This window comes from Condylura cristata, unplaced genomic scaffold (assembly GCF_000260355.1).
Source record: "Condylura cristata isolate star-nosed mole 26May11 unplaced genomic scaffold, ConCri1.0 scaffold00011, whole genome shotgun sequence".
NCBI classification, from domain to species: domain Eukaryota; kingdom Metazoa; phylum Chordata; class Mammalia; order Eulipotyphla; family Talpidae; genus Condylura; species Condylura cristata.
The window spans coordinates 46,963,311-46,990,317 of NW_004567112.1; the positions used below are offsets into that span (position 1 = coordinate 46,963,311).

Below are 27,007 nucleotides of genomic sequence, written 5' to 3' on the forward strand. Positions count from 1 at the left end.
ACTCAAAAAGTTCTTGCTGTCATTATTTCTTTGATTCTCACATAGAAATAGTGCCCACAAAACTGAAATATTATTTCTTTACTCTGTCCCTCATGAAAAACACTCTTATTTGGTATAGGTCCTGAGAGCCTATATAAAAATGTAGAACATTCAAGTTGAAAAGAATTTGGATGAAATGCTTTATTTAAGGAAGAGTGTGCTGAGGCTGAAAATTTGTCCAATGTTACATTAGAGGAAATACCATGTTCTCTGTCACACTTAACAATGGCCAGAGCTGAATTATGTATAAAACTATGTAACTTGAGGAGGCAACATAACTTGGAAGGAAGGTGTGCTCTGTAAAAATGGATAATTCTGTTATTGCAGCCCAACTTGCACCCTGGTACTGCTAGAAAGGAAACATGGAAGGGGACACGTGGAGGAGAGAAATGTAGAGTCACTTGGAAGAGACACATGGGTGAGAGACTTATGAGGAGATTGACAATAGCAGCCATTTTATTGATGTGGTATCTCCATTTGTCTGCTTTCTGGCACCTGCTTCAGAATCCTTTTCTGTGGTTTCCAACCAGAAGTTGCTTTAAACTTGTAGCAACCTCAGCCATCCCTTTTGAGGCCAACCTTGTGTGGCTGGACATTTACCCACAAGAGGATATGTAGTTTGAGGGTATTTTATTGGAAAAATATATATATATCCTTTTTTTCCACCTCCTCTCTTTGTATACACTATTCCTATGAAAGATCTTTTACACCATGAGTCTGCTTTTCCAGATACCTTTAAAATGTGCAAGTTTGAAAGCATGAAGTCAGCCATCCCTCAATAACAGTTAAATGACTAATTATTGACAAAATTGGTTCTTAACCAAAATTGAATTTTGTCTTCTAGTCCAGTGGCTTTATTGTTGCATTATTACTACCCTGAATTGTGAGAGGGCAGCCCAAATGAATATATTTATATATATTTACTGAGCTCCTATTTAATGAATCTAGAGCTATAGTAGGAACTTTGGAGAATATAAGTGATACTCATTGTTTACAATTAAATAACAGAAATAATTTATAATACAAATAAATCAGATTATAGGCTTTCATTGCAGACTTTCCTCATTGCTCATTATCTTTAAATTTAATTTTTAATGTTCTGTCTTCAACTATGAGAATAAGGAAACACAATCTTGTATGCGAATTTCTCAGTAAGGAATTTACAACTGATTATTGTTCTGTAGAAAACTCCATCAGTAAGGTCAGGCACATATTTACATATTGTTCCAATCAGATTTCTCCAAAATCCTGTTTTATAGATAAAATAGACAAGGAATGAAGACATGAAATTACTTGCCCATGTCCATCTCAGATGCCAAAACCCATATTTCTGCCACACAGATACCCTTGAACCTTTTAACTGCAAAATATTAATCTCTAGAAATAAGATAGATTTTAAAAAATGGACAACGCCTGAATAGAATGCATATAATTCCTTAATTAGTAATAGGTTATTCCACAAATATCTTTAAAGGGCTGGTTATTTCCCGGGTTACCTCATAAAAGGGTAAAATTAGCATCACTGCAACTATCACAAATGACATTTTTTCTTATGCCACAAATTCCCTCACTAAGTCAGCTACTAACACCGTCCACGGGACTAACCTGTGTTTGGAAGCTAGTCCTGCAGCTGCCAAGGACCCTCAGTTGTCTCTTCCTTTGCTGTTTCACCTTCTGCGGTGATCAAGAGTGCTGCCCAGGTCACCATTGTCCTTGACCTGTTTAGGTTCTAGAAATTATCTTAAGAGGGATAAATTCTGTTTACCCTGAATTGTAATGTTAGACTGGTTACAAACCCATGTGTCTTGTGTTCTGAATATCCTGGAGAGGTATAAATGAAGGTCATCAGATTATGGGTATAATCTTATACCCATAGTCTGGCCCCCTGGGTGTTCAGTAGGAGAGTAGTCTAGCCTCTAGCCTTTAGTCACTCAAACCTGTAAGAGTTCTTGCTCAGGAGCTTCCGCAGGCCTTCTCACTGGGCAGAGGTGAGTCAGTGCCTGAGCGCTCCAGATGTGCTCCATCACAAGCAAAAAGAAGAATGTGTATATTCTCAAACATTTCCTGTGTGATGTGGAGGTGCTCTAAATACAAAAGAGTGTAGGACCCCACTCCCACCATCAAGAAATTCACTGTTTTTGCTAAACTGGTTTCCTAGATTTCTCTTGGGTTCATGCATTCATTAAATGATTCCTCTAATTCTTTGTCTGAAACAATGATTCTGAGTAGTGTGGATGAAAAGTCACTCTCTCCCTATTCAAATAACTTTTTTTTTTTAACTAACATTAATTAGCCTTTGCCATGTGTCAGATAGTATAGTGCATTCTTTACATGTATCTTAAGCTTCAAAACAGGATAATTATGTAAATATGAAAATGAGGCTCAGAAAATTTAAATAATTTCTCTCTGGTCACACAAATCTTAGGTAATAGAACTGGGAATCAACACAAGTCTCACCACAAAAACCCTTTCCTGATTACTAACCGACATTGTTCTTTTTAGCTGTCTCAGTTTAGTACTCATTACTGAAATGCAAAATAGGTAAAAGGACAACTGAGTAAGAGGAATACAAGTACATAATTAGCATGAGTAAAATGTGCATTATCATTTTTATGTCAAACTCATTTCTGTGAATGTTCCATTATAAGAACATTTTCGTTGATAAAAATTCAAAGATGCACATTTGTTAGTTGAAGCAAGAAACTGTCAATAAACCCACTTTATTTTATTAATTTAGATATGGCTCAGTCAAGTACAGCTGGTACTGCTATTCTTAGAGCTGATAGGAATGAAGGGAAAAATATTTCTGTTAACAGATAGACTTAATCAGATTCAGGAGATGACTCCTCTACTTCAAATTCCTAGTCATCCCCCTCCCCATTCTGCCCTAACGAATCATCCACTGCAAACTATTTGAGAGAGAGATGAATGTGAAAATGGAATTAATCAAAATAAAACAAGGGACTAGCAGTCTATCAGAGGTGACAATTTGATTAATGAAAGCCAGAAAGCAGCTTGTACAGTTTGGGAGATCAGTGAAACCCAGGGAAAGGCAAAACCAACCAGGAAGCTTTAGCTCTTCCTAGAAAAACATCTAAATTCTTTGTATTTGTTTAGATATTTAACCTGACTATATCAAGGAACTTCACAATTTTTCTTTATTCTTGTCTCTGTTATGTGAAAATCAACATAAAACATAAAATACCAACATAAACATAAAGCCTCTCTAAAGAAAGAAGAGTAGAGAAGAAAGAAAAGGAGTCAGGTTCTTTCCTTTGTAATATGCCCCCAAATTTTGGTGCAGCTGTTTTGATTAATCTTATAGTAGATATCTTTTTAGGTATTTGTCTAACTCACAGTTATCAGTCCTTCCCTGAAATTTCCCCTCTTGTTCAAAGAAGCAGCTTTGTGAATAAATGGCTGCCATGCTTATTCTACTTGTCTTTCCCCATCCTGACCATTGACAATGATTGGATAATGAGTAGACACTTAACCCAACTGTAACCAATCAGATTCTCCCACTAATGACTGGGAATTGGGATTCAGAAAATTACTAAATAAGAGCAAAGATACCATCTGCAGAGAAATGAATGAAGCAGTTGTTTAAAGAACCAAGTAGGTGTTTCTTTTGGTTCCTTACAGCTATTCTGTTCCTGGTTCCAGTACATTATGAGGCCTGGCCAAATACCTACCTTTAGATTGAATAAGACATTCTTAAATCCTATTAAATCTACTTGCAACTAAAAGTATCAGACTAGAGACTTAATTGATGAGCTTGTCAAATCAACATTCTCCTTAAAATGTTTGCTTTGTAATTAATTTTGTTTCTTGTCCTCTTATATTTCTCAATCTCCTTTCCTTACGCCCTCTTTTCTGTCTCTTCTTCTAGGTATTTCCCAATTCTCTGTGTTCCACCCATCTCTCTGTCTTCCTGCCTTTTTTGGAGAACCTTGCCTATCCCATGGTTTCAGTTGTTACATATAAGCACCTGAATTAGAGACAAGCAAAACTTGTCTCTAGATAGTTTTCTGTGAGGCTCAAAATAATTAATATAATGATGTTAGAGAACATAGTGGTCGATAAAATAATTAGCTATTATTACTCTACTATTTCAATCTAACAAAAAAATTGCCAATTTCCCTTACAATGGTTCTTCAATTTGAGAACACAGAGAATAATGTTGGGATTTTTTAAATAGCAGCTTTATTGATATGTAATTCACACACCATACAATTTACTCATTTAAAATGCAAAAATAGTTTTTTTAATGTACTAGCAAAGTTGTGTAACCATCACCACAATCAATACTAAAACATTTTTATCAAACCTAAAAAGAAACACCCATTAGCAATCACTCCCTTCCTCCTAACTGCCCCAACACTAGGCAACCATTTGCCTATTATGGACATTTCTTATCAGTAGACTCATACAATATATGTCCTTTACTTAGCTTAATGCTTTTAATGTTCATCATGTTCTTGCACATATCTGTACTTTATTCCTTCTTTATTGCCTAATAATGTTCTGACTTATATGGCTATACCACATTCTACTCAATTCAGGTGATAGACATTTTGACTTTTTTCTATTTTTTAGTTTTAAAATGCTGCTATAATCATTTTTTAAAGATTTATTTATTATTTATGCATAGAGAACTGGGGTACAGGTCAGAGGTGCAGGGGTAGTGAAAGGATTCACCAGAGACAGAATGTGGAACAGAGTAGGCAGATCACGAAGTACACTGCTGAGGGGAGCAGCAGGAGAGACAGGAGAGGTCTGCTGCATCACCTCCGGGGATGGAAATCAAACTTGCACTGAAGCGGCTGTGGCTAGCTTGCAGTGCTGCGTCCTAACCCATTGAGCCACTGGGGAGGGCCTTGCTATAACCATTTGCGTGTATGTTTTTGTGTGAATATATGTTTCTATCACTCTTTGGTATGTGTCTGGAAGTAAAATTGTTGTTGTTTCATAGGTCTCTTTATATTTAATCTTAATGAGGAACTACCATACTTTTACCCAGAGTTACTGGGTACATTCCCATCAACAATGTATAAAGAGTGCCAGTTTTCCCACATCCTCAATAATGCTTGTTATTATCTTTGTGTTGGAATCTAGAATTTCTAGTAAATGTAAAGTGGTCTCTTAATGTGATTTGTATTTCCTTGATAGCTAATCATGTGGACTTCTTTTATGTTCACATTGGTTATTTGTATTTTTCCTCTGGAGAAATTTCTACTCAAACCTTACTTATTTTTGATTAGAGTATATGTCATTTTGTTAAGTTGTAAAAGTCATCACAGTTCAATCTTCTTACCTCTCAATTGAACAATTTAACTATAGTGTATTAAGAATTTTCTTTCATATAATTTTATATAACCACATCCAATAATTGCCAGTCTATCCATATATTCTATATACAAGTCCCTTTGTAAATACAGAATTTATAAGTATTTTCTCCTATTCTATGTGTTACCTTCTCACTTTTCTTTCTTTCTTTCTTTTTTTTTTATGGTAAGTTAGAATAGCAGTTTCATTATAGTTAAACGTACTTACTCAAGAGTGCAAGATTTAGAGGAGAATGCCACTCTTTTCACTTTCTTGATGGTGTCCTTAGAATAATAGATTCTTATTTTTGTTAAATTTCAGTTCATTGATTTTTGTTTCTATTGGTGATTTTTATGTCATATCTAATAAAGCTTTGCTTAATCCAAGGTCATGAATATTAATACCTATGTTTACCTCTGGGAATATTGTAGTTTTGGATTTTATTAATTTTGATTCTATTTCAGTTATTTTTTTTAAATAAAATTTGTTTTTGTTACTTGAAATACTAAGTTTTCTCAGCACCATTTGTTAAAAGATTATTCTTTTACTATTGAATTGTCTTGACACATGTCAAAAATCTGTTGTGAGAGTTTATTTCTTCACTGTCACTTCTATCCATTAATTTATTGTTTACCCTTATGCCAGTGCTACACTGGCACTGATTTCTATAACTTTGTAGTAAGTTTTGAAATTGGGACATGTGAATGCTTTTTATTTTTGTTTGTTTGCTTGTTTTGATTTGGAGTCTGTTTAAGCTTTTTGGTAAGGCTATATATAACCAGTCTCACTCACAACAAGTGGTTCTTGTTGGAATTTTTTTTTTTTTTTGTAAAGTAAATTCCTGGGTCCTACCTCTAGAACTCTGATTCCATCAGTATGAGGTAGACCAGGAGTATGATTCTTCCCAAATTTTGTAAGAGCGCCCACTGCATCATTCTAAGAATACTATAGTGTAATGGTTAAGACTATTGAGTTTTGGACCCTAGGTCCCTGGAACTGAAACCTAATTCACCTTTACCCTGGGTGACCCTGGGAGAGAAAGCTGTTTCTCCTGCTGTTAAATAGCTGTGATAGTAATAGCACTTGTCATATGAATTGAATTCATTAATTCATGTAGAAGAGTACCTGGGACTTCTTAAGTGTTAAGTAATTATTTGTGTTAATAGTTGCTTAGAGGAGGAGACAATGGGGAAATGAAGAAAAATAAAAGCAAATATGTGTGAATCTGTTAGATGAAATATTTTTAGCAACTTGGCAGAATCTATAAAGACTACTTATGAATAACAAGGAAACAAACATATAATTCACTGAATGATTTATTTGATTGTGTTAAGGTATATATGGCACAAAGTTGCTGTTTTAACCATTTTTAAGTGTATAATTCAGTGGCATGAATTATATTTAGAATGCTGTGCTGCCATTACATTTATTTCCAAAACATCATTAGCATCCCAAACAGACTCTCTGTTACAATTAAACAATACATAGCCAGTCCCCACTCCCTTTAACTCCTGGTAATTACTAACCTATGTTCTGTCTCTATGAGTTTGCTTATTCTAGATATGTTAGATAAATGGAACTGTGCAATATGTGGTGTGTGTGTTTTTTTCTTTGTATCTGGCTAATGCTAATTAAAAATGTATTAAGTTTCATTTATATTGTAGCATATATTAGAACTTTGTTCCCTTTTATGACTGAATAATATTCTATTCATTGTATATAGTTCGTTTTGTTTATCCATTCATCTATTCATGGTCACATATAGCTTCTACTATTGTGAATCATACTGCAATGAACATTGAAGTACAAGTATCTGTATGAACACTTGTCTTCAATTCTTTGTTGTATACATGTTAGTTGAAGAATTTGAGTAACTGATCGAAATAAAATATTGCTTTGGAATAAAGAAAGCCCTTTGCTGTATCTTTCACTCCATGTCCTTATGACATGAAGCTAATCTTGTTGGTCTTTACTTGACCTATATGTCTGCTTTTCATTGTAATTGCTGTCTGAACCATAGAGATGTGAGCCTTTCTGGAGGAGGGCAGGCTGGAAAACAGGGAGTTCAAACTATTACCAGATGACAGAAATCAGTGACAAGGCTCAAGAGAACCAGGGAGTCTGCCCTGTAACCTTTCTTGTCCCCTTTTTTTCTGATAACTCTGGTTTTTGACAGAATGCCTGCTCAGCTGGAGAGACTACAAGATTATATAAGGATTCAGAAAGGGGTGAAGAGGGGCTGTATAACTGCATATCTCTTGTCACTGCTAGCTGATAAGGCTATCATTATTGCCTGTGGGAGCCTTAAAGGGAAGAGTGAAGAGGGAATTGAGTTTGGATTGTCAGGGTGCAGCAGCTTTTCATTGATAAGGACATCCACAGGCAGGGGAAAGGTTTCTGACACAGCTGTTCCTCATATTTACCTCACCCAGCATCAAACACAGCTCAGGAGTTGTCCCAAAGTTGCTAGCCTTATTCTGATCCCAAACCACTCACCACACTTCCTGGTGTTCCTCTGATCTCCTCAGCTCATCGTGATCTTTTTCATTCATTTGGTAAAAATGAATGAAGACCAAACAGTATTAGTGCTACTTATTATTATATCCTGGTAGATATAAATGATAAATATACATTTCACTAGATTCAATGTATAAATGGCATAATTCATATATTTACTCATGCTTGGAAATATGTCATATTTGAATGAAATATATTAAAGTGATAGAATAAGAGAATAATGAGCTAATCAGTAATAAAAACATGTCTCTCTAGCCTATATTTGACATATGGGCTTGTTAAACAAGGAATTATATAGAGGGTTTGAAAAACTGCAGTAGTTTTGAAAGGAGTTTGGACCCCATTGTTGAAAAAGAAAATGCTTTTGAGTGACATACTTAAAACCATTCCTTTCTGTTGACGCTCCATCAACTTATGGGACAATGTCAGCTAACTATGTCTTATTTGCTTGTTCCATCTGCTACTATATTGGACAACAGAAACCCAGGAGTGAAGATGAAGAGCTGATTATGCTTTCTGCAGGTAGAAATCATGGTTGCTGATAAATCACTTACTTGAATGCTTGTTCTGCCCCTTGCTTAAGTCAGTCAGGCCATAGCTAGAAAGAGTAAGTCAACAGAGACAAAGGAAAAAAATTGAAAGTGAGCAAATAAAATATTTTAATGTTTATGGAGTACAGAAATTTTTGTTATATTTATTGACTATTGCTAAAGACATCTGGCAGACACACATTTACTTATTTATTTATTTATATAAGAACTGGCATCTAGACCAGAGATATTGGTACTCAGAGAAGCCACCAGATACAGAGTGGGGAACAGAACAGTCAGATTTACAGAAATACATTGCTGAGGGGAGCAATAGGCAAGACAGAAGAGGTCTGCTGAATATATAGTTTAGCTCACCAGCTGGGGATCAAATTCAGGCCACAGTGGCTGGTGGTAGCTTGATAGTACTGAGACTTAACCCCTGTGCCACCAGGAGGCCCCATACATACATTTAAATGACACATAGATCTCTCTTTCTGTCCTTTACCCTGTATTACTAGACTGCTCTCTCCATCAGTACATCTACTCGTTAGAAATGATAAAAGACTGTTCCTTCTATTATTTGTTTCACAGAGTGCTGAACTTACCCAACTACACCAAACTCATTACCTTAGCAGTGAAGCTACTCTTGTTTAGTCTTCCTGATCACCCAGGGAGAGAGGGGTTTCCCAGTCTGACCTCAAAACTCCTGTATAAGTTCAGGATACTCATTTAGATACTAGATTTGTCCTTCTGACTCAGAATTACTAGATGTTTTAATCTCACCCATAATTTTTTTTTCTTCCTCTGGCTTGATTAAACATTTTATCTCACTTTAAGATTATATTTACCTTTCTGAGGTGCATTGTAGTAAAACAGAAAGAACTATGATCTAAATTCAGCCAGTTTGGGTGGGAATATCCAAGTTTTTGTCCATATTAACTGTTTTGATCCATTTGTGCCCCACTTGCCTCATGTGTAAAATGAGATAATAATAGTTTGAAAGAGATTTCTTTTTGAGCATTAAATAGCAAGTGAATATATAGCACAAAGTAGGGTTCAATAACAAGTTTCCAGTCTTCTTGTTGCTTCCTCAGTGAATCTTCAATTCCTCATATAGTGTCATAAGTGATACAGATTACATGAACTCTTTTGATTAGGATCACCCTACATCTCCCAGAGTCCAGGTCATGTCCACGTGGTTTTTCTTACATCAAAAATTCATACTCCTGTTAGGAAGTCCTTATAACTTGCATTATCTTGAAACCAATTTAATATCATGAGGAAATGAAAAAATATATTGGTTGAAAAAGAAGATAATAAAAACACACTGGCGTTCAGATGTCAGAAAAGAATGTATGACCATATCTTTACATGTATGATATTAGTTGGTGCTATAATGTTCCTTCACTTAGATAATCCATGGTGGCTGTTCAGGCAAGATGCCAGCCTTTCCCCCCATTAAATGGTGGCAGTTGTAAGCTGAGAAGCATAATTTACTACATGGAGAAATATCCTGTAGGAGAGATGATTTTTCTAGGAGCTAAATAAAGAACAAGAATTTTAAAAGCAAAATGTAATATGCTCTCTGAGACAGTTGCTAACCCTTTCCTTTTTCTGCTTAAAATTATTAATGAAATAGAAATTGTGCACTGTGTGGAATTCTACAACATGAGTTTCCGGGAAGCCACTCAGGCCCTGACCTTGTAGAAAGGATAAACACACACACATGCACACTCACCCTCACACTCACATACACATGTGTATTGAAAAAGACTAAGACACAAAAATGTGTAGTTACTACTTTTGTATAATGATAGCTGCTATTGAATAGTACTTTACAGCTGCCTCTTGGAAATTTGCTTGGCTTGGTTACTTTATCAGGCCGGCTCCTGACAAACAGACCCTGGTGGAGTCCATTTTCAGCCATGAATCCAGCCCTTTTTGATGGGTAGGCCCAGTCAATCTGTCACATAAGAATTACCTTTTCCAAAGAGAGAATGATTGGGTTGGAATGAGCCCTTTGTTATTCCAATGCTATTTCACTCCTGCAACAACAGCTAAATCAAATCTTTATCTCCCCTCTTTGTTTCATATATACCAAATTTCACTTCAATATATATTGTGATCATGTTCATTGGACAAACCTCCTATAAAAGTTTAATGTCCATCCTATTATAATAATTAATAATAAGTAAAGGACAGGTGTAAGTTTAACACAGAAAGATCCTTAAAGATCTTGTAGACAAGGATTTTCAAAGTTATTTTGAAGTGCTTAGAGCCTCCTTGGATGCTGGTAGGGATCTGTGAGTTGCTCTGCAAAGAGACCTAGATTTTTGACACTTGTGAAATTACAAATCTTTAAAAAAGTATATATTTTCACAAGGCATTTATTTTACTTGCAGTATTATTCTTCTCTCCTAATCCCAGAATATCCTCTTGTCCTCTATTTGGTGCAGGATACATGTATTGTAAAAGAGTAGGCTGAACCCAGACAAACCAATCTCTCTTCTCAAGGCTACCATTCATTAGCTTGATACTGTTAGTTCAGGGTCTTAGTTTCCTTATCTGTAAAATGGTATATATGCTCGGGGGAGGGTGTGATAAAGAATAAGCAAGATTTTTTTGTTTGGCGAAAGACCTGATATAGGATAACAAATGTCTGCTGTTGTTATTACTGCCAGCCAGAGTGTCTGAGCCAGACTGCTGTATGTTGCCACCTGAAAGCAGGAAATTATACCTACTTTGACATGACTGAGAAAAAGAGTGACATGTAAAGAAAGGTAGAAAGTATTGAAACAACCATCCTTCATCTTATTTTAGTACTTCATTAACATTTTGTTATAATTTTTGATGTTTCCAACCACTTTTACAGAGATTTTAAAATAAACTCATGGATCATAAAAATCAAACTGACATATTCTTGTGTTATAATTTGCCATATGTAGCATGTTCTCTATATTTAGCTGGTGAATATAAAAAATTTTCCATGCTGCCTAAGTGCCAGGATTTTTGAAAATGTGAATCTAGTCAAAACTGTTTGGTTGTAGAAGAAATAACAGGCTGAGAAAAGTTAAAGAATTTGCCAAAATAGATCATAGACCAGAATTTTAATTTTATCATTTCTTAACAAGTTCATGGGAAACTTACATAAGACTCAAAGAGAGTCAATTTTAGTAAGATTTCCAAGAAGCACATTTAATTGTGCTATGAATTTGAGACAGTTGCAAATGGAAACTAAATGAAAGGACACTGTTCTTCACCCCCAGTGGTATCGGTCAGATCCTCATTCTCTATTCAAGGACACTAGAGGAGAAACTGCCTGAAGCTGTGGTATCCAGTGCCCCTTTCTTAAGTCCAGCCCAGGTTTTTCTATTAAATTCTGGTAAAAAAAAAAAATGTAAGAGAGAAAAAGGAAAATGAGGTGGGGGAGGGAGAAGAGGCATTTATTGTTCCAACTGATAAATCCTCACAATCTTTTCCTAAGAATATCTCGTTTTGTGACTCTACATGGCATTGCATTTCTCATACCATGAAAGGTTAGAACAATCATCCTATGTATTTTAATGATAATGTCTAAATAGCAATTTGATTGAAAATATATTCTCCCTTTTAAAAACAGCCATTGTGGGCCCTCTCTGGTGGCGCAGCGGGTTAAAGCACAGTACTGAGAAGCTAAAGCCACTTCCGCATGAGTTTGATTCCCGCCTGCCCCGAAGGTGACCACATGGTGTGGCAGACTTCTCCTGACCAACCCGCTGCTCCCCTCAGCAGTGTACTTCGTAGATCTGCCTGTTCTGCTCCCCACTCTGTCTCTGGTGAAGCCTCTCGCCATCCCTGAGCCTCTAATCTGTACCCCAGTTCTGTATGCACAAATAAATAAATCTTTAAAAAAAAAATTTAAATAAAAAAAAATAAAAAAAGCCATTGTAATTGTAATGTCTGATTTAGGAAAGAGTTTTTAAATTTCATCTTGTTGCTGGTTAGTTGCTAGAAATGAGTTTATTTTTCTAAGGAAGCTCTTGATAAAGTTTTTGTAGAAGTGTTTTAGAAATTCAAAAGAGACTTATGAAAAGTGCATTCTAAAAATAGATCCACACACACTGAAGCTTGATTAGCACTAGAAACACACACACACATGCATACACACAATTGCTAAAACAGCAGTTTAATGTCATCAATAAATGTGGCTGAAATATTTGCCTGAAACCTGTTCTCAATCACCCTTTAATTGTGCCTCTTAACTGGGCTCTCCCTGGAGCCCTACTGTAGCTGAGTATCTCCTACACTGACTTCAAGCTGGTCAGAGTTCTCCCTGTGACACAAATTATGCTTTGCTTCCAGCTACCTTATTTGAAAGCAAGAGCTGCAATCTTGTTGCTCGGTTTCTGCCTTGCTTCTTAATTCGTTTCCACCAAATCACACCATTCCAGCATCTGGACCTCTATTTTAATACCCTTGCTATAGCTCTTAGGCCTATACCCTTACCAATTACTCATAGAGCAGATGTTCAATAAACATTGGTTATTTCAGTCTGCTACACTGTTGACTAACTATGAATATTTTGTGTTAGACATTGTCAACATGACTTCCAAAATCTCTTCTGGGTCACAATCATGTAAATAGAATATAATGGTGCTAATCTCACTCATGAGAATTTCACCATCATGACCTAAAGTATTCCTAATATCACCTATTATATTGGAAGTCAGGATTTCTAACAAATAAATTTTGGGGGATACAAATAACAACAAATAAGAAATATTGCAAATATATATGAATGGTTCTTCTGTTACTCAAGTATTGTAATACAATTATGATCACTGAAAAAAATTACATAAAAATTACTGAACTAGAAATAATTTCTTTAAATAGTATCTTTCAATCAATAAATCTGAAAGTACAAATAATACTGTTTGAACTCTGAAACTTTGGATCTTAAAACGAGGACTTGTGAACTTCCTGGGGTTATAGAAGTGTTCTTAGTCAAGATTTTGTGTTGACTACATGGGTGTAGACATTTGTCAAATACACTGAATTATATGCTTGGGATCTATACACTTCCATATTAATAATTTTATTGTAATTGTATTATTGTATTATTGTATGTATTGTATTATTGGAGGATTAGCATTCAAATTCCTTTCTCTTGACTTCAGTTCTTGTTGCTTCTACTATAATAAATAAGCTATTTGAGTGAATAATTTTCACTAAAACACTTTTATTATATCACTAAACATATAAATCCTAAGACGTCTAAGGTATATCTATAATATATGGAAATATACCACTACTTAAGATAATATATGTGTATAAAATTACTATTTTGGCAGTTTCAACTCTCCTGGTAGCGCTATTTGAGGAATGTAGTAATTGCCTGAAAGAATAAAACACTTGTTTTCTTACATCCTATAATTCACATCAAGGCTAATATTTGTCCAAACTTGATTGGACAGCTAACAGCCTTAACAAACCATTCCAGCTTTATAAGTTCTGTGTCCACCTGTGAATGAGCCTTTTACAATCATAGCTGTATTCTGCCTCTGATGTCCAGGGCTTTAGTAACCACCTAACACACTTGGAAGTCCACAAGGGAAAACTTAAACTGAATGATTTCAGAGTAACCAGAGCTGAATAGCAGTTGAAGCAACATGCCATTTAAGTCATAAAATATACTTTCAGTGGCACCCTAGGGAGTAAGAAATTTGATTTTCTCTGTCTTCACGCTCACAAAGGTAGAAGTGAGATTGGGCAGAAAGGGAGCTAACTATAGTTCTCATATTTGATTCATTCCTGGTGCTCCAAGGTTTGAAAAACAGGTAGTAGTGTTTCTTATTAAGCTGAGATGGAAATGAACAAGCTACCAAATTGGCGCTTCTGTCTTTTGGCATTCCATATTACTTGTTAAAGGCCACTGAAATGTTCTAATGGCCCCTAGGTAAGGCAGAAATATCTACTTTACATTAACTCCTAGAAACCAAACAATAATGCCAGTAGCTTGGAAGAGATTATGTTGAGCACACTCTACTGATAGGAGTATAGTCAATAGTTGCAATCTCAACGTCACTCATATTCATTTTTTTGGTAACTGCTTAAAAGGATGAATAATAAAACTTATCAGATCCATTTGTACAGTATATATTTACCCATGTTCCCAATATGGTTGAAAATTGCATCTACTGTTAACCTACAAACCACACATTTAATTATACCCAGGGTGAAAGATTATTTCATTCACATACTCTATGCAAATTCTAGCCAATAGAAACAGTTTCTATTTTTTTGGTATCTACATATCACACAATAGAAAATTCATTATGTATAATTTATTTATTCACAAAAACTTTGCAAAGTTGTTATGAACAGTATAAAGCTGAGGAGACCTAGGCTTAGAAAGTTAAGTAAAAGAGCACATAATCGCTGTTTGTAAGTGACAGAGTCAAGGGAAGATACTGCATATCTTTCTCAACATTATGCAATAGCATTTGGTAAATGGTTCTATACCATTTATTCATCTTTTAAATCCCACCTTAAATCCCATTACTTTTGTGAGGTTTTTCTGGGCATTTCTCAATATTTACTAGAAAAACTATAGTCCTCAAAGTCAAACAGATGAGATTTGAGTACTAGTTCTGCATATACTGACCATTTAGCTTTGGACTATGCATTTAACCTCTCTAATCCTCACTTTTATTTTTGTAAATTGATGATGATTAGTATTGTATTATAGCACATGTCAGAGGAAAAGGGACATGCCTAAGAAGCACATACATATAGTATCTGGGGCCTGCTAGAGGCTAATATTTATAGAGGATTCTCTCTGTGTGAGACTCTGTAATAAATTCCCATCATTCCTTGACACCACCCTAAGGGCTATTAACATCATCCTTATTTTGCAAGTATACCACAGTGGTTGGATCAGGAATGGACCAATGTATCAAAGTCAGTAAGTCATCTTACTGACTGCACTACAATGTGATCTTTAGCATCTTGGGAGAGACAGGAGATTAGTTTAATGGATTATGATCAGTATTCTTTTTTTAATTTTTTAATTTATTTTTATTTTTTATTATTTTTTAAACATTTATTTATTTGTGCATACAGAACTGGTGTACAGGCCAGAGGCTCAGGGGCGGTGAGAGGCTTCACCAGAGACAGAGTGGGGAGCAGAACAGGCAGATCTACGAAGTACACTGCTGAGGGGAGCAGCGGGCAGGTCAGGAGAGGTCTGCCGCGCCATGTGGTCACCTCCGGGGCAGGTGGGGATCGAACTCATGCTGAAGTGGCTTTAGCTTCTCAGTGCTGTGCTTTAACCTGCTGCGCCACCAGGAAGGGCCCATGATCAGTATTCTTTAACAAAATAGAGAAAAGTTAAAATCAGTTGTCAGTATGCTTCACATAGGAAATGTAAATTTTCTGTGAAAGTTACCTTTTAGTTGTATGTATTGTATACTGGGTCTTGCTATAGGTTGTTTTTTCTTATTGCACATGATGAGAAAATTCACAAAAATTGCATTATACCCCAAGTAATAAGTCATTAAGAGGACATCCTCTCCCCTTATCAAGCAATATGTTACAATGTTGTATCCTCAAAGTCATACAGGAATTCAGTGGTGAACAAAATACTTAGTTTCTGCCTCACAATGGTTCTAGCCCAGTGGAAAGACCAAACATCAAACACATAATAAGGATTTATTCAGTGGATTCTCCATCAGTGTATATAGGGATTTTATCTTATAACACAGTAAGTGGGATAAAAGTAAACAAGACATTATGGTCAAACGTACCTAACCAAAATGAAATTGGATCACTTCAGGAGTAGCACAGAAAGTTTCATGGAAAAAAAAATGTATATTTATCATTATATTTGGACCTGAGCAGTTATACTGAGGGGAGGAATAAGTTATACTTAGGGGATGTGATATGCCAGCTATGACAGGATGTGTAAAGCATGGAAGTGAGAGAATGAGCTCAAGGTGCTTAAAATCCACTGTGGTTTAGAGTGTAGAATGTGAGGGAGCAATGAAGAGGTGATGTGGAGAAACAAGTGTGTCTTAGACTTCAGCTATTGCCAGACCACCAGTAAAGGAGAGAAGCCATTAGCAACTCTGCAAATTACTGCAAAGGCTCCCACTGAATCAAAAATCATGTCAGGACAAAACTACCTCATCCCTAACATCTAGTCTTTGTCTATTTCTGCTACCCCCAATGACCTCAAATCAGCAATATGGGAAGAGAACTTATTTTGTTTTCTCCCCATGAATCCCTGAATCCAGGGGTCCATAATAATCTGTGATATAATGGTAGAACATTGTTCCTCTTCCTACCCTCTCTAACTGTTGGGAGCATGGTCTCTGGATTGAGACAAACCTCAAACTATCCTTTGAACAGATTGTTTGGCTTCTCTAGTTCTCAGCTTATTCCCTTATAAAATGAGAAGACCAGTTATTTCTGCCTTAGAAAATTGTTCTAAAGACCAAATGAGGTAATACTTATAAGATAATTGGTACATAGTAAATGTTCAATTTACTTGAAGTGTTAAAGAGCTTCTGCATATACTTGAGGGAGGGGATAGTTCATTTTATTATACAGTTTATTATTTTATTTCTATTCAAAGATAATAAAGAAACAAATATCTCATTTCATTATATATTAAGCATCACAAGAAGATAAAAATCAAGGATCAATTTGAAGGCAAGGAAATCGCTCTTTCTTATAAATGGATCATAATATTATTACCATGTTTCCCATATATACAAATCTCCCCACTTTCTTCATTTCCCTGGATGTTGGAATGATATATGAAGGTTTCTCAAGTTCTAATGAGATAAAAATAATTTTCTACACTATAGAAATGTCAATTTTAGATGCATATTCAAATTTCCCATGTAAAGAATTAAATAGTAGCTGCATGAATAAGTTGAAGGGCCAGTGAGCTAAAATACCTCCTGCATGTTCCATATGCTGAAATATTAATAAAGTAGAAAATCAAAATTAGATCAATTTAGGGATTCTCATGTCCCCTTATTACAAGCTCATTTCTGTGAGTCCAATTTTAGACAAAGAATGATATTGGAAAAGAACACAATAGGTGAAACAAAAATGATGAAAAACACAGAAAAAAGAAATGGAAGAAAAATCAAAGGTTCCGCATCAAAATACCCCATCTTCATAAAGCTATACTTATTATAGTCTTCCCTCTTAGACTCTCCAGCCAAGCTACGAGGTATCTTTATCGACAATCTTTTTATACTTTGTTGCATCACTTACTATTTATTTTCAGTTGTAAAGAATGCCTCAAGTTTGTATCTTAGAACCCTCTACTTTGAGGTCACTTTTCACCATGTCTAACAGTAAAGTTTTCCAGGAGAACTACAGGGTATCTGCTGTCTCCACCTATTTTGTGACCTCCTCATTATGGCTGTGATTGTTTCACCTCTAGAAATCAGCAGGTGTGCCAGACAAAAAAAGTCCTTCTGCTGCACACTGAGAGCATCCATAATGGGACATGGCTGTGGCACCCTGACCAGGAATGTGGAAAGAAACAGTTTGAAGAAGCTAGTAAATTCTATCAGAAGCTTCAGGACAACCTTGCATTAATCAGTTTTCTTTAATGTGCCAGTGACAATTCCGTAACTCAAACATGTAAGCAACAAAGGCAACTTGTTTGATTCATAACTCAAAATGATATTTTTAGACTCTTCTGTTTTCTGGTGAGATTTCACCTGTGTTTCTTTGTTCTCAAGTAGGCTCTTTCTGTGATGACATAGGTGACCATAATCAGCACCAGACTAATTCTAACTAAGTTCAAAACTTCATCCAGAGATGAATTCAACTTCTTTTCGATAACCAACAAATCTTTTGAGAGCAGATCCAAGGGCATGTGCCCATCTGTGTGTATGGACCATTCCCTAAAAAAAACACTGAGATTCTGTCACCAAAAAAAAAGAGAGATGAAGTTGAGGCAGGTAAAAACTGGCAAAACAACTTAAGTGCTATGCCCTTTTGATCACCAACTAGAAGCAGAAATTTCAGACTCAGAGATATAGTCTATTATTCACACTCTGTGCATTGACTCATAATCTATGATTTTTTTCTCAGGGAAAATGTCAAGATATTATGACACACTAGAGTACCTGAGTGTTGTGCCATATTTAAGCCGAGACGGAAAAAAAAAAAAAAAAAAACAGTAGAAATGACAAGTTCTTCCTGTGAGTTTGCTGACACAGGATACTTTAACACCCATGCTAAATCAAGCAGTCGTTTTCCATAGCTCCTGGGTAAATCAAGGATGCGTCAGCCAATTTCCTGACAAAAACTAATCTCTTTGGTTAGAGATCTATTTAAGTAGATATGCCTTCATATTTCTGTCCCCTTTCATATTTCTTCTCATTTTGCTGACCTCATGGGAACCACCACTATTTAGCTTAGTGATTACCAGCTGTTAACAAAGGAAAACTCCTTCTAATGTAAGAGTTTATAAATGTCTCATAATAGCAACTGGATCTCTTGCATACATTGATATATGTGCTTACATATATACTTGCACATAGCTATTATTGTTAAAATAAGTATATATAGTATATATAAATATATGTGCACACAAATATATATCACAAATGGTACATTATAAAATAGTATGTCATACTTATTACAACAGCAACTATTTAGATGTGAAAAATGAATACTACATGTATGTCTAAGATGTATTTATTTTCCCTAAGGAATATATAAATCTCTTGTAATAATTCCAGTATATATATATATATATATATATAATAGGGCTAAGAAATTGGAAAAGTAACATTGGTGTTTGCTTTAACTCAAAAGGGATAGGCATCCAAATGTCAGGTTTATTCAGCTTCATGGAATTATTTATACATATAGTAATAGAGTATAGGCCAGAGGTGCAGGGGGTGCAGAGATACAGTTGGGAGAAGAACAGGCAGATATACTAAAGTACACTGCTGAGAAGAGCAGCGGGTGGGTCAGGAGACGTGACACCATGTGGGTCACCTCCCTGGCCAGGGATTGAACTCTTGCTGCAGTGGCTTCATAGTACTGTACTTAACCCGTTGCACCACCAGAGAGTTCCCTGCTTTAGATAACTTTAAAGCACTTTCATTTGCTTGTTTTTAAAGAAAAAATGGTTTATTACAATGTTCATGATTTACAGATTGAGGTTCACAACTATTAAATGTATGTTATCACATCTTGCCCACCACCAAAGGATCCATAATTCTTTACCATTGGGCCCCCATCTCTACTTTGCTCCCCACCACTAGCCTCACTATCAGGTAATCTTACTTCTGGTTCAGCTATCTAGATTATGTTTTGTCTTGTGCTTTGTTTTGTTATATTCCACATAGAAGTGAAACCTGGTATTTGTCTGCACTTTAGTTTTAATAGAAAGGACCAACAAAAAAGCATGAAAGGCAACCGATACCAAGACTCACCACCAAGTGGTGAGTTAACACTGATTCCAGACACTGAAAATTAAAGTGATTGACTCAAGATATACTCCAGGTAAAAGGGCATCTGCCAAGAGAGACAAATGGGAAGTGTTGATTTAAGACCTGACTTCTGAGGAATAATGACAAGTATCAGCAGAAGCAGTACATTTCATTTTCAATCAGGATATAAAACTAACAAAGAAACATATTAAAAGGAATTTTTATTAAAAACATTAGAGATTTAATATAAAGAAATTTTTTGAGGTTGTATATTAGACAGTGTAGTTGTTGGTTGCATTTGAATTTCACTATGTACTCTCTATGTCCCACTCATGACCTAGGAGCTCAACTCCTAATCTCTCTTCTAATTCTTCCTCCAAATACAATGATGAGAAAGACCAGAGATGAACTACTCTGAGGGAACAGACTCCAGACTATAAATTTGGGCCACAAACTTTCTTGGAAAACAGTAACTATTGTGAGGGAGGGGGCAGGGAAATTTAAAACTTAGATTTTCTCTGCAAATCACAAACATTTATAGATTTTTAGTTGGGAAGTTCTAGTTCTAATTTGTAGACAGGTAGCCTACATTTGGTGACTAGTATGTTAATTCAGATGTGGGTACAAAATGGTACATTTGGCTAAAAATTCAAAAAGATAAAAAAATGAGTTAAACTGTATTTATTACATATAAACAAATGACATTATGTTTAAATGGTTGCTTCATTCTCAGTATAACCTTCAGTGTCAGAGAATGACAGTACTTAAGTTCGTGATTATTGAAACAGAGGATTTGGGAGCTCTCCCTGGTGGCGCAACAGGTTGAAGCACCACAATATGAAGCTCTCCAAAGCCACTACAGCATGAGTTAGATCCCCCGCCAGGAGGATGACCCACATGGCCAGCGGACCCCTCTTGTCTCGCCCACTGCTCCCCTCAGCAATGTATTTCAGTGATCTGCCTGTTCTGCTCCCCACTCTGTCTTTGGCAAATCCTCTTATCCACCACACCTCTGACCTGTAACCCAGTTCTATAAGCATAAATAAATAAATCTTTAAAAAAAGGAAAAAGTATTCAGACTATACATACATACATACATACATACATACATACATATATATATATATATATATATATATATATATATATATATATAAATATATAAAACCAGAGAATTTGGAAAGAGATTGAGACAGAGAAATGTCTAGTTTTCTAGGTCTGCCATCTACCAGCAGTATAACCTAGGACAAGTTATTCAGCCACTCTCTACTAGTATACTTATTTTTAGAATGATATTACAAATTTATAAGAATATTAGTGTTGTTCTGATATCAGTAATGCAATAAACAGGTAGCAAAATGAGTAGAATGTGGAGCTAAGTGAGGGGAACTACTAATAAATGTTGGTTTTTAATTGTAGATTGTAGTAGGAACAAGAAAGCTTAACTGTAATCTTGTAGTAATTTGACAATTTCACTCTCCCACCCTAGCTTATAAAAATTCCAATTCTTCTCTTCCTCTTGCTTGATGGGCTGAATTTTTTTTGCCATATTTGTTAATAACCTTTTATAAGAATAAGCATAATCCAGAACCACATTAGACAAAAAAAAAAAAAAAATGTAACAACAGCAACAACAAAAAATCCAGGAAGCTGAATAGCTTGCAAAATGAAAGCTGAGGAAGTAACGTAGGAGATGAAAAGCTACACGTTAAATGAGAAAAAAGCATTTTGGGTGTCTTTAGAGCAGCTTTACTTTCTGAGAAAATGAGAAGAAAGCAAAGGGAGTTTTGAAGTGTTTTACTGTGGATTAAAAATTGAAGCTACTTTCATGATCTTTAAGAGCTCAAAGTAACCATTAACTTTCAGCTGAAATTACTTTGGTTTCTGGACAGTGCTTTTTAATGTAGCATCATGTGGAGACGTAGGCATGTGAGACACAAGTTTATGCTTGCTTCATGCAGCCACACTTTCTGAATTATCCAGTAGCACTTTTCTAATCATGCTGTGACATGTCTTCCATGATATGATCTCTCTTTCTTGTGGTTCCTGTGTATGGTGTGTTTACTATGCCTTAAAAAAGAGTCTTCATTCATCCACTTTTACCACCAAACTCTTTTCCATTAGCAACTCCCCATAAAATAGTGCTGGCCTCATCAAGGGTATGCAGTGATCAGTAGTACAGTCATAGGCATTCTCTATTGACAGCACTTCAGACCCAAACCTGGCTTAGCAAGTTGGGAAGTGACTAACAATAGCAGAAAAATACAACCATCCCTTGACATAAGATTCCTTCTTTGATAGTGAATTACTCAGTCATTAAGGGCACCTTAGTCTGGATTAACTTCTGAAAGATATAGTTGAGATTTCTTTTTGAAAACATGCATCACAGTGCTTCTCAGTGGATCTGTTTCAGGTAATCATACTATTTTTCTCAGGATGAAAAAATTTGCGTACGATTAATCACCCTAAATTCATGTCATATCCAACATGATACCTGGGGTTGTAAGACGAAGAGGTCACTTTCACTATTTCAAATATAGAACTGAAAAGTCAACACAATTCTAATGTGTCAAACATTTTAATCATCTCTGCCTTGATCAGTCCTTTCAATAGCATACTCAAGACTGTAGATATTACATCATCCTTTAAATCACTCTTGCTTTATCAACTGAATTAATCACATTCAAATTTTCAAAAAATCTCTACTAATAGACAATTGCAACATCACCAAGGCAATTTGTTTTCAATTTCCAGCATGCTAATGGCCTCCTGAAACTAATGGCCCTTTGAAAACTAATGCTTGGGAAAATTTCCTGTGTTGTCATAGAATTGTATACATTTTCTATACAACAACACAATTATTTGATATTACATATTAAAACTTGGATATTTTATCTTCTACTATAAAGTGTGCTTCTACTATGAAGTAACACAAGTTCATTCTGTGCAGGGAAGTACAAACAACCCCTCTATTTTCCAAATCAGAAGACCTAATCAGTCTCCTAACACCAAGGACTTTGTTGAGCTTGTAAATAAATCAATGTGTAATCATAAAACATTTCTTGGCAGTAACTAAATCAAGTAGATTAGTGATGGCCAGCCTAAGCCACCTATAAATTTTATGGCAATTTTTTAATGAGGCAAAGGAAAGGATCTTATCAGCATTTTGTCTTTCAGGGTCAAAAGAAAGGAAGCAAGAAAGAGGCAGAGAAAGCAATTAAGTGTGCCTGGTGTTTGGGAAGTGAAGAATGAATAAAAAAGAAAGGCTAAAAAAAAAAAAAGGCTAAACAAAAGCTAAGCAGATAAAGGCTTATATAGCTTTCAGCTTAAGAACAGAAAGTATCAGTTTGATTTTGCCTCTAAAGGAAGCCTGCTGAAAGATTTCTCAGCCAATGTGACTTTGAAAAAAATTAAAGAAGGATCAGGAAGGTGTAAGGGAGAAAAGTAAAAAAAGAGGAGAGATAGATTAAATAGAAACAACAAGGAGCAAAAGAAAAACCATGCCCAACAGGTAATAACCAGAGCTAGGTCATAATTATTATAACCTAGGGTTCTTTGACCAGTCCTGACCGCTGCCATACTTATTCTAGAAACTATCAAAAAACCTTTTCCTTTGATAATATAATCTTTGCCAATTTGGTATTTCCATTCAGGTGTAAAAATTTATTCTGATTCAGAAGAAGAAAGACAAATACCAGATTGTATCACTGATAAACAGAATATAGAAAACCCAAACAAAAGGTCAGATGAAGCCAAACTAATAACAAACACAGAAAAGCTGACAGTAGAACTGAGGTTACCAGTTCTGTTGGGAGGAAGGAAGGGGAGGAGTGAGAACCAAGTGAGGAAGGAGAAAAATAGACTATGGTAGTAGACTGGGGGAGCTTTTGTAGTTGGTGCAGTTTGGTAACAAAATCTGAAGTGGAGCCTGTACTTCTGAAACACAAACAATATTATAAACAAATATTACCTGAATTTAAAAATATATATATTCTGTTCAGTAAGAACCCAAATAAACTAAAGTAGAACCAAGACTCACTCTTCCGAATTAAATTAGACATTAATTCATTTAGAGGTCATTAAGCATATATACTCCCTGGATGGTGATTTTTGAGGGAGGAGAAGTCGGGAGGGAATACTGGAAACCTGACCTTCATTTGCAGCTGCAGACAAGGCCAGGAGGAATGATGCAAGTCACCGTACTGATATGTGTCTTTGGTGACTCAGCTAGTGACCCTTACAGTAGGAAGAACCCATGTTAATTCAGAAAGCAATCTGCCTCTACACAGCAGGAACTCTGCCTGGCATCAAGCATTAATGTTCAGTTAGCTTGACCTTTGATGCAAAAAGAAACTCTGCTCTGTTCCTCATAACATTGCCTCTAGCTTTTATGTGTGTTCTCACTCCTGTTTCTCATCTCTGGCTTTTGCCCTTAGTGATGCCTTTAACTTTGTCATCTAAGATCTCGCCTTGTCAGTTTCATTGTCTTTTTAAAAAGGAGGTCACAGGAACCTTGTGTTTTTCTAAAAGAAAAAGTTTTTAACCCACACATTCTTCTCCCTACCTAAGGAGCTTTTTTAAATTTCCCACAATAAACCAGTAAGAAAAAACAAACAACAAAAACAACAACAACAAAAAAAACTTAAAAATCCTAAAGAGGAGCATCTATTTTCATTTTAAGTTAAATATAAAATCAAAAAATGGAAACGGGTTTACTGCAGAAGTAAAGATTCCCAGAAACTTAATTTTGTTGTATAATCACAGAAAACAATGTTCAAAATAACTAAAGCAAAATTAAGAGAAATAATTTAAAAATATTAACTTCTTGTTTAGTTACCTTCTGAGAGTTTTCTACTTAAAAGGGAAAGGACAAAGAAAAAAAAAAAAACAAGATAGAATTGGGTAGATAAACAGATAATTCATGGAATTTACTATAATAAACTGTAATCTACTTCCATAAAGAAAAATTGTACCTTTATGACATAAAGGTATAATTGGACACAGAAAATACTTGATGTAAGAATTCTAAATTCAAAGTTTACTTGAATCCAAACTCCTATGCTTCAGCATATTCTGTGAAAAATTGTAAATTCTTCTCCTTTAGTCAACCTGCTAAGTCATCCATATTGTTTCTAATTCAGGTTTTCTGTCAATCTTCCATAAAATACAGGAAAAAAAGAGTCGCTGGAGTAAGAACTACAGGCCTTAGATTCTTGCTCTACATATTAATTAGCTGTTCGCTTTAACAAATATACTGCATTACATTTTTTAGTAGGAGGTAAGCCAGAGGACATGAAAGGGTGTGTTTGGACCAATTACTCAGCTCTAGGCTGACTTCTATACATACATCCTACCCAATCCTATCCACTTGCTGAAGCACCTACTTAGAAGGAATTTCTAAGAACATTTAGAAGGGCCCTGCACTTGGTTTACTATTACTCTGCTGTCATATTCTTAACATTTTTGATTTTTAAAAAACAGACTTCACGTTTTGATTTTTTGCTGTGTCCTGCAAATTACATGACTAATTTGCCTTAACTGTCTGGACTCTGTTTCCTTATCTGTAAATAAGAATTGGAAGATTTCCAGCATTATTATAACTCCTGGGTGTGATTACACAAGGCTTTGGGATGATCTGGCATTTAGGGAGCATAATGCCACAATGGCAGATTGAGGAGATTTTTCTGGGAATTCTGTAGCCAGTACTAGTCTCATATTCTAATGGGCCTGTTATTCCCAGATAATAGAAATTTCAGGATTGAAACTAGGAATTACCTTGCTTCTTCTCTTTCTTCTCCACAACTTAGGTTTCACAGTGCTACCATCCAGATACATATTGTCACAAGAATTTTTCAAATAAACCATACCCAAACTAAGAGGCTTAGAAAACTATCCATTACTATTTTTTTTACAGACCTGTAGTTGGCTATTTGCTCTGCTCTTCTTAGTCAGCAGGTGTTTCTCTGGCTACAGATAGAGAGGGAAAGAATCAGTCACTTTTGCAATACCCTGTAACAATCACTTGAGTCAGAAACTCTATATGGTAATACCCCACCCTGATAACATTCCATTGTATGATCCTAAGCAAATTACTTGAGGTCTCCCTTCATGCCGCATTTGTATAAAAAATGCATCAGACTAGAAAACCTCGTAACACCCCTGCTACTCTGATGTCTTCATAATCTGTGAACTTCTCTGTCCCTGCTTTAATCACTTTTCCAACCTCTTCCTTCTCTGGGCCAGATACCTACCTCTGCATCCTAAAGAGCATTTATATAAATTCTTCTCAATTTTTGCCAGAAAGCCTCTTGCTACAATGGAAAGCATAGCAGAACTCCACCAGGTTCATTGTCTATGACTCTGGCTCCTTTTTCTCTACAGAGCAGATTCTTTTCATTTGAAAGCTCTTTTCCCAGCTCCACTGTCCCTCCAGTCTCCCTCATGGCTAAAGCCAAAGAATGCTGGCATGGCTCACTGGAGGCCTTTGAGTAAGGGCAGCCTTCTGTTAAGTAAGAGGGACAGTGTGTTCTTGCTGAAGCCAGCATGGTCCAATTGGTGTGTGTTTGCCAATTTACATGTTTTTTTAAAGACATAACCATAAAATTTCACTCCAGAGTTCTTATCAGCCAATCACATCTTTTCCCAGTTTGGACAGTTCCAATTTATCAGTGTCTAAACCATAGTTTATTTTCTTTTTCCTTGTTAAGATACTCCTTTTTCTCTTCCAACTCATAATATATCTCAATAAGCTCTTCAGTAGCGTTTTCTGTAGATCCAGATCTTGTTTTATTTTTCTGAAAAAATAGTAACACAAGCACAGGAATTATACCTGCGAAGATCTCCTATCTTAATGTTCCAGAGCCAGTAAATATGGCACAGACATGAATCTGTTTGCTTTCTGTATATTGCTTCTTGGACTGCTTCAGGGAATGGGAGCATTGTGTTTTAAACTGCAAACTGCTTCTTATGCTGCCAGATATGCCTTTTGTTTGTGCATTCATTTGTGTTTCATTGTCTCCAAAATAAATCTGTCTTTTCAAATCAGGAAATATTCTACTAAGCTAAAAAAAAAATAGGGATAATGATTGAGGACCAACTAGTCTGTTTTTAACCCAAAGGCATGTCCATTTCCTCTTCAGTGGTTTT

At 35.6% G+C, this 27,007-nt stretch overlaps 2 long non-coding RNA genes across 2 annotated transcripts in view; one reads left to right on the forward strand and one right to left on the reverse strand.

The window, feature by feature from the left end:
• The window catches only part of LOC105853514, a 317,640-nt gene that overhangs the window by 117,112 nt on the left and 173,521 nt on the right, over window positions 1-27,007 (forward strand). The gene's annotated exons all lie outside the window — the stretch shown is intronic.
• Window positions 15,729-26,202, reverse strand: LOC105853515. The gene is made up of 3 exons (XR_001145362.1): window positions 26,113-26,202; window positions 25,778-25,828; window positions 15,729-15,758 (listed from the first exon to the last, which is right to left on the reverse strand). It is a non-coding gene; the product is annotated as an uncharacterized LOC105853515 (long non-coding RNA).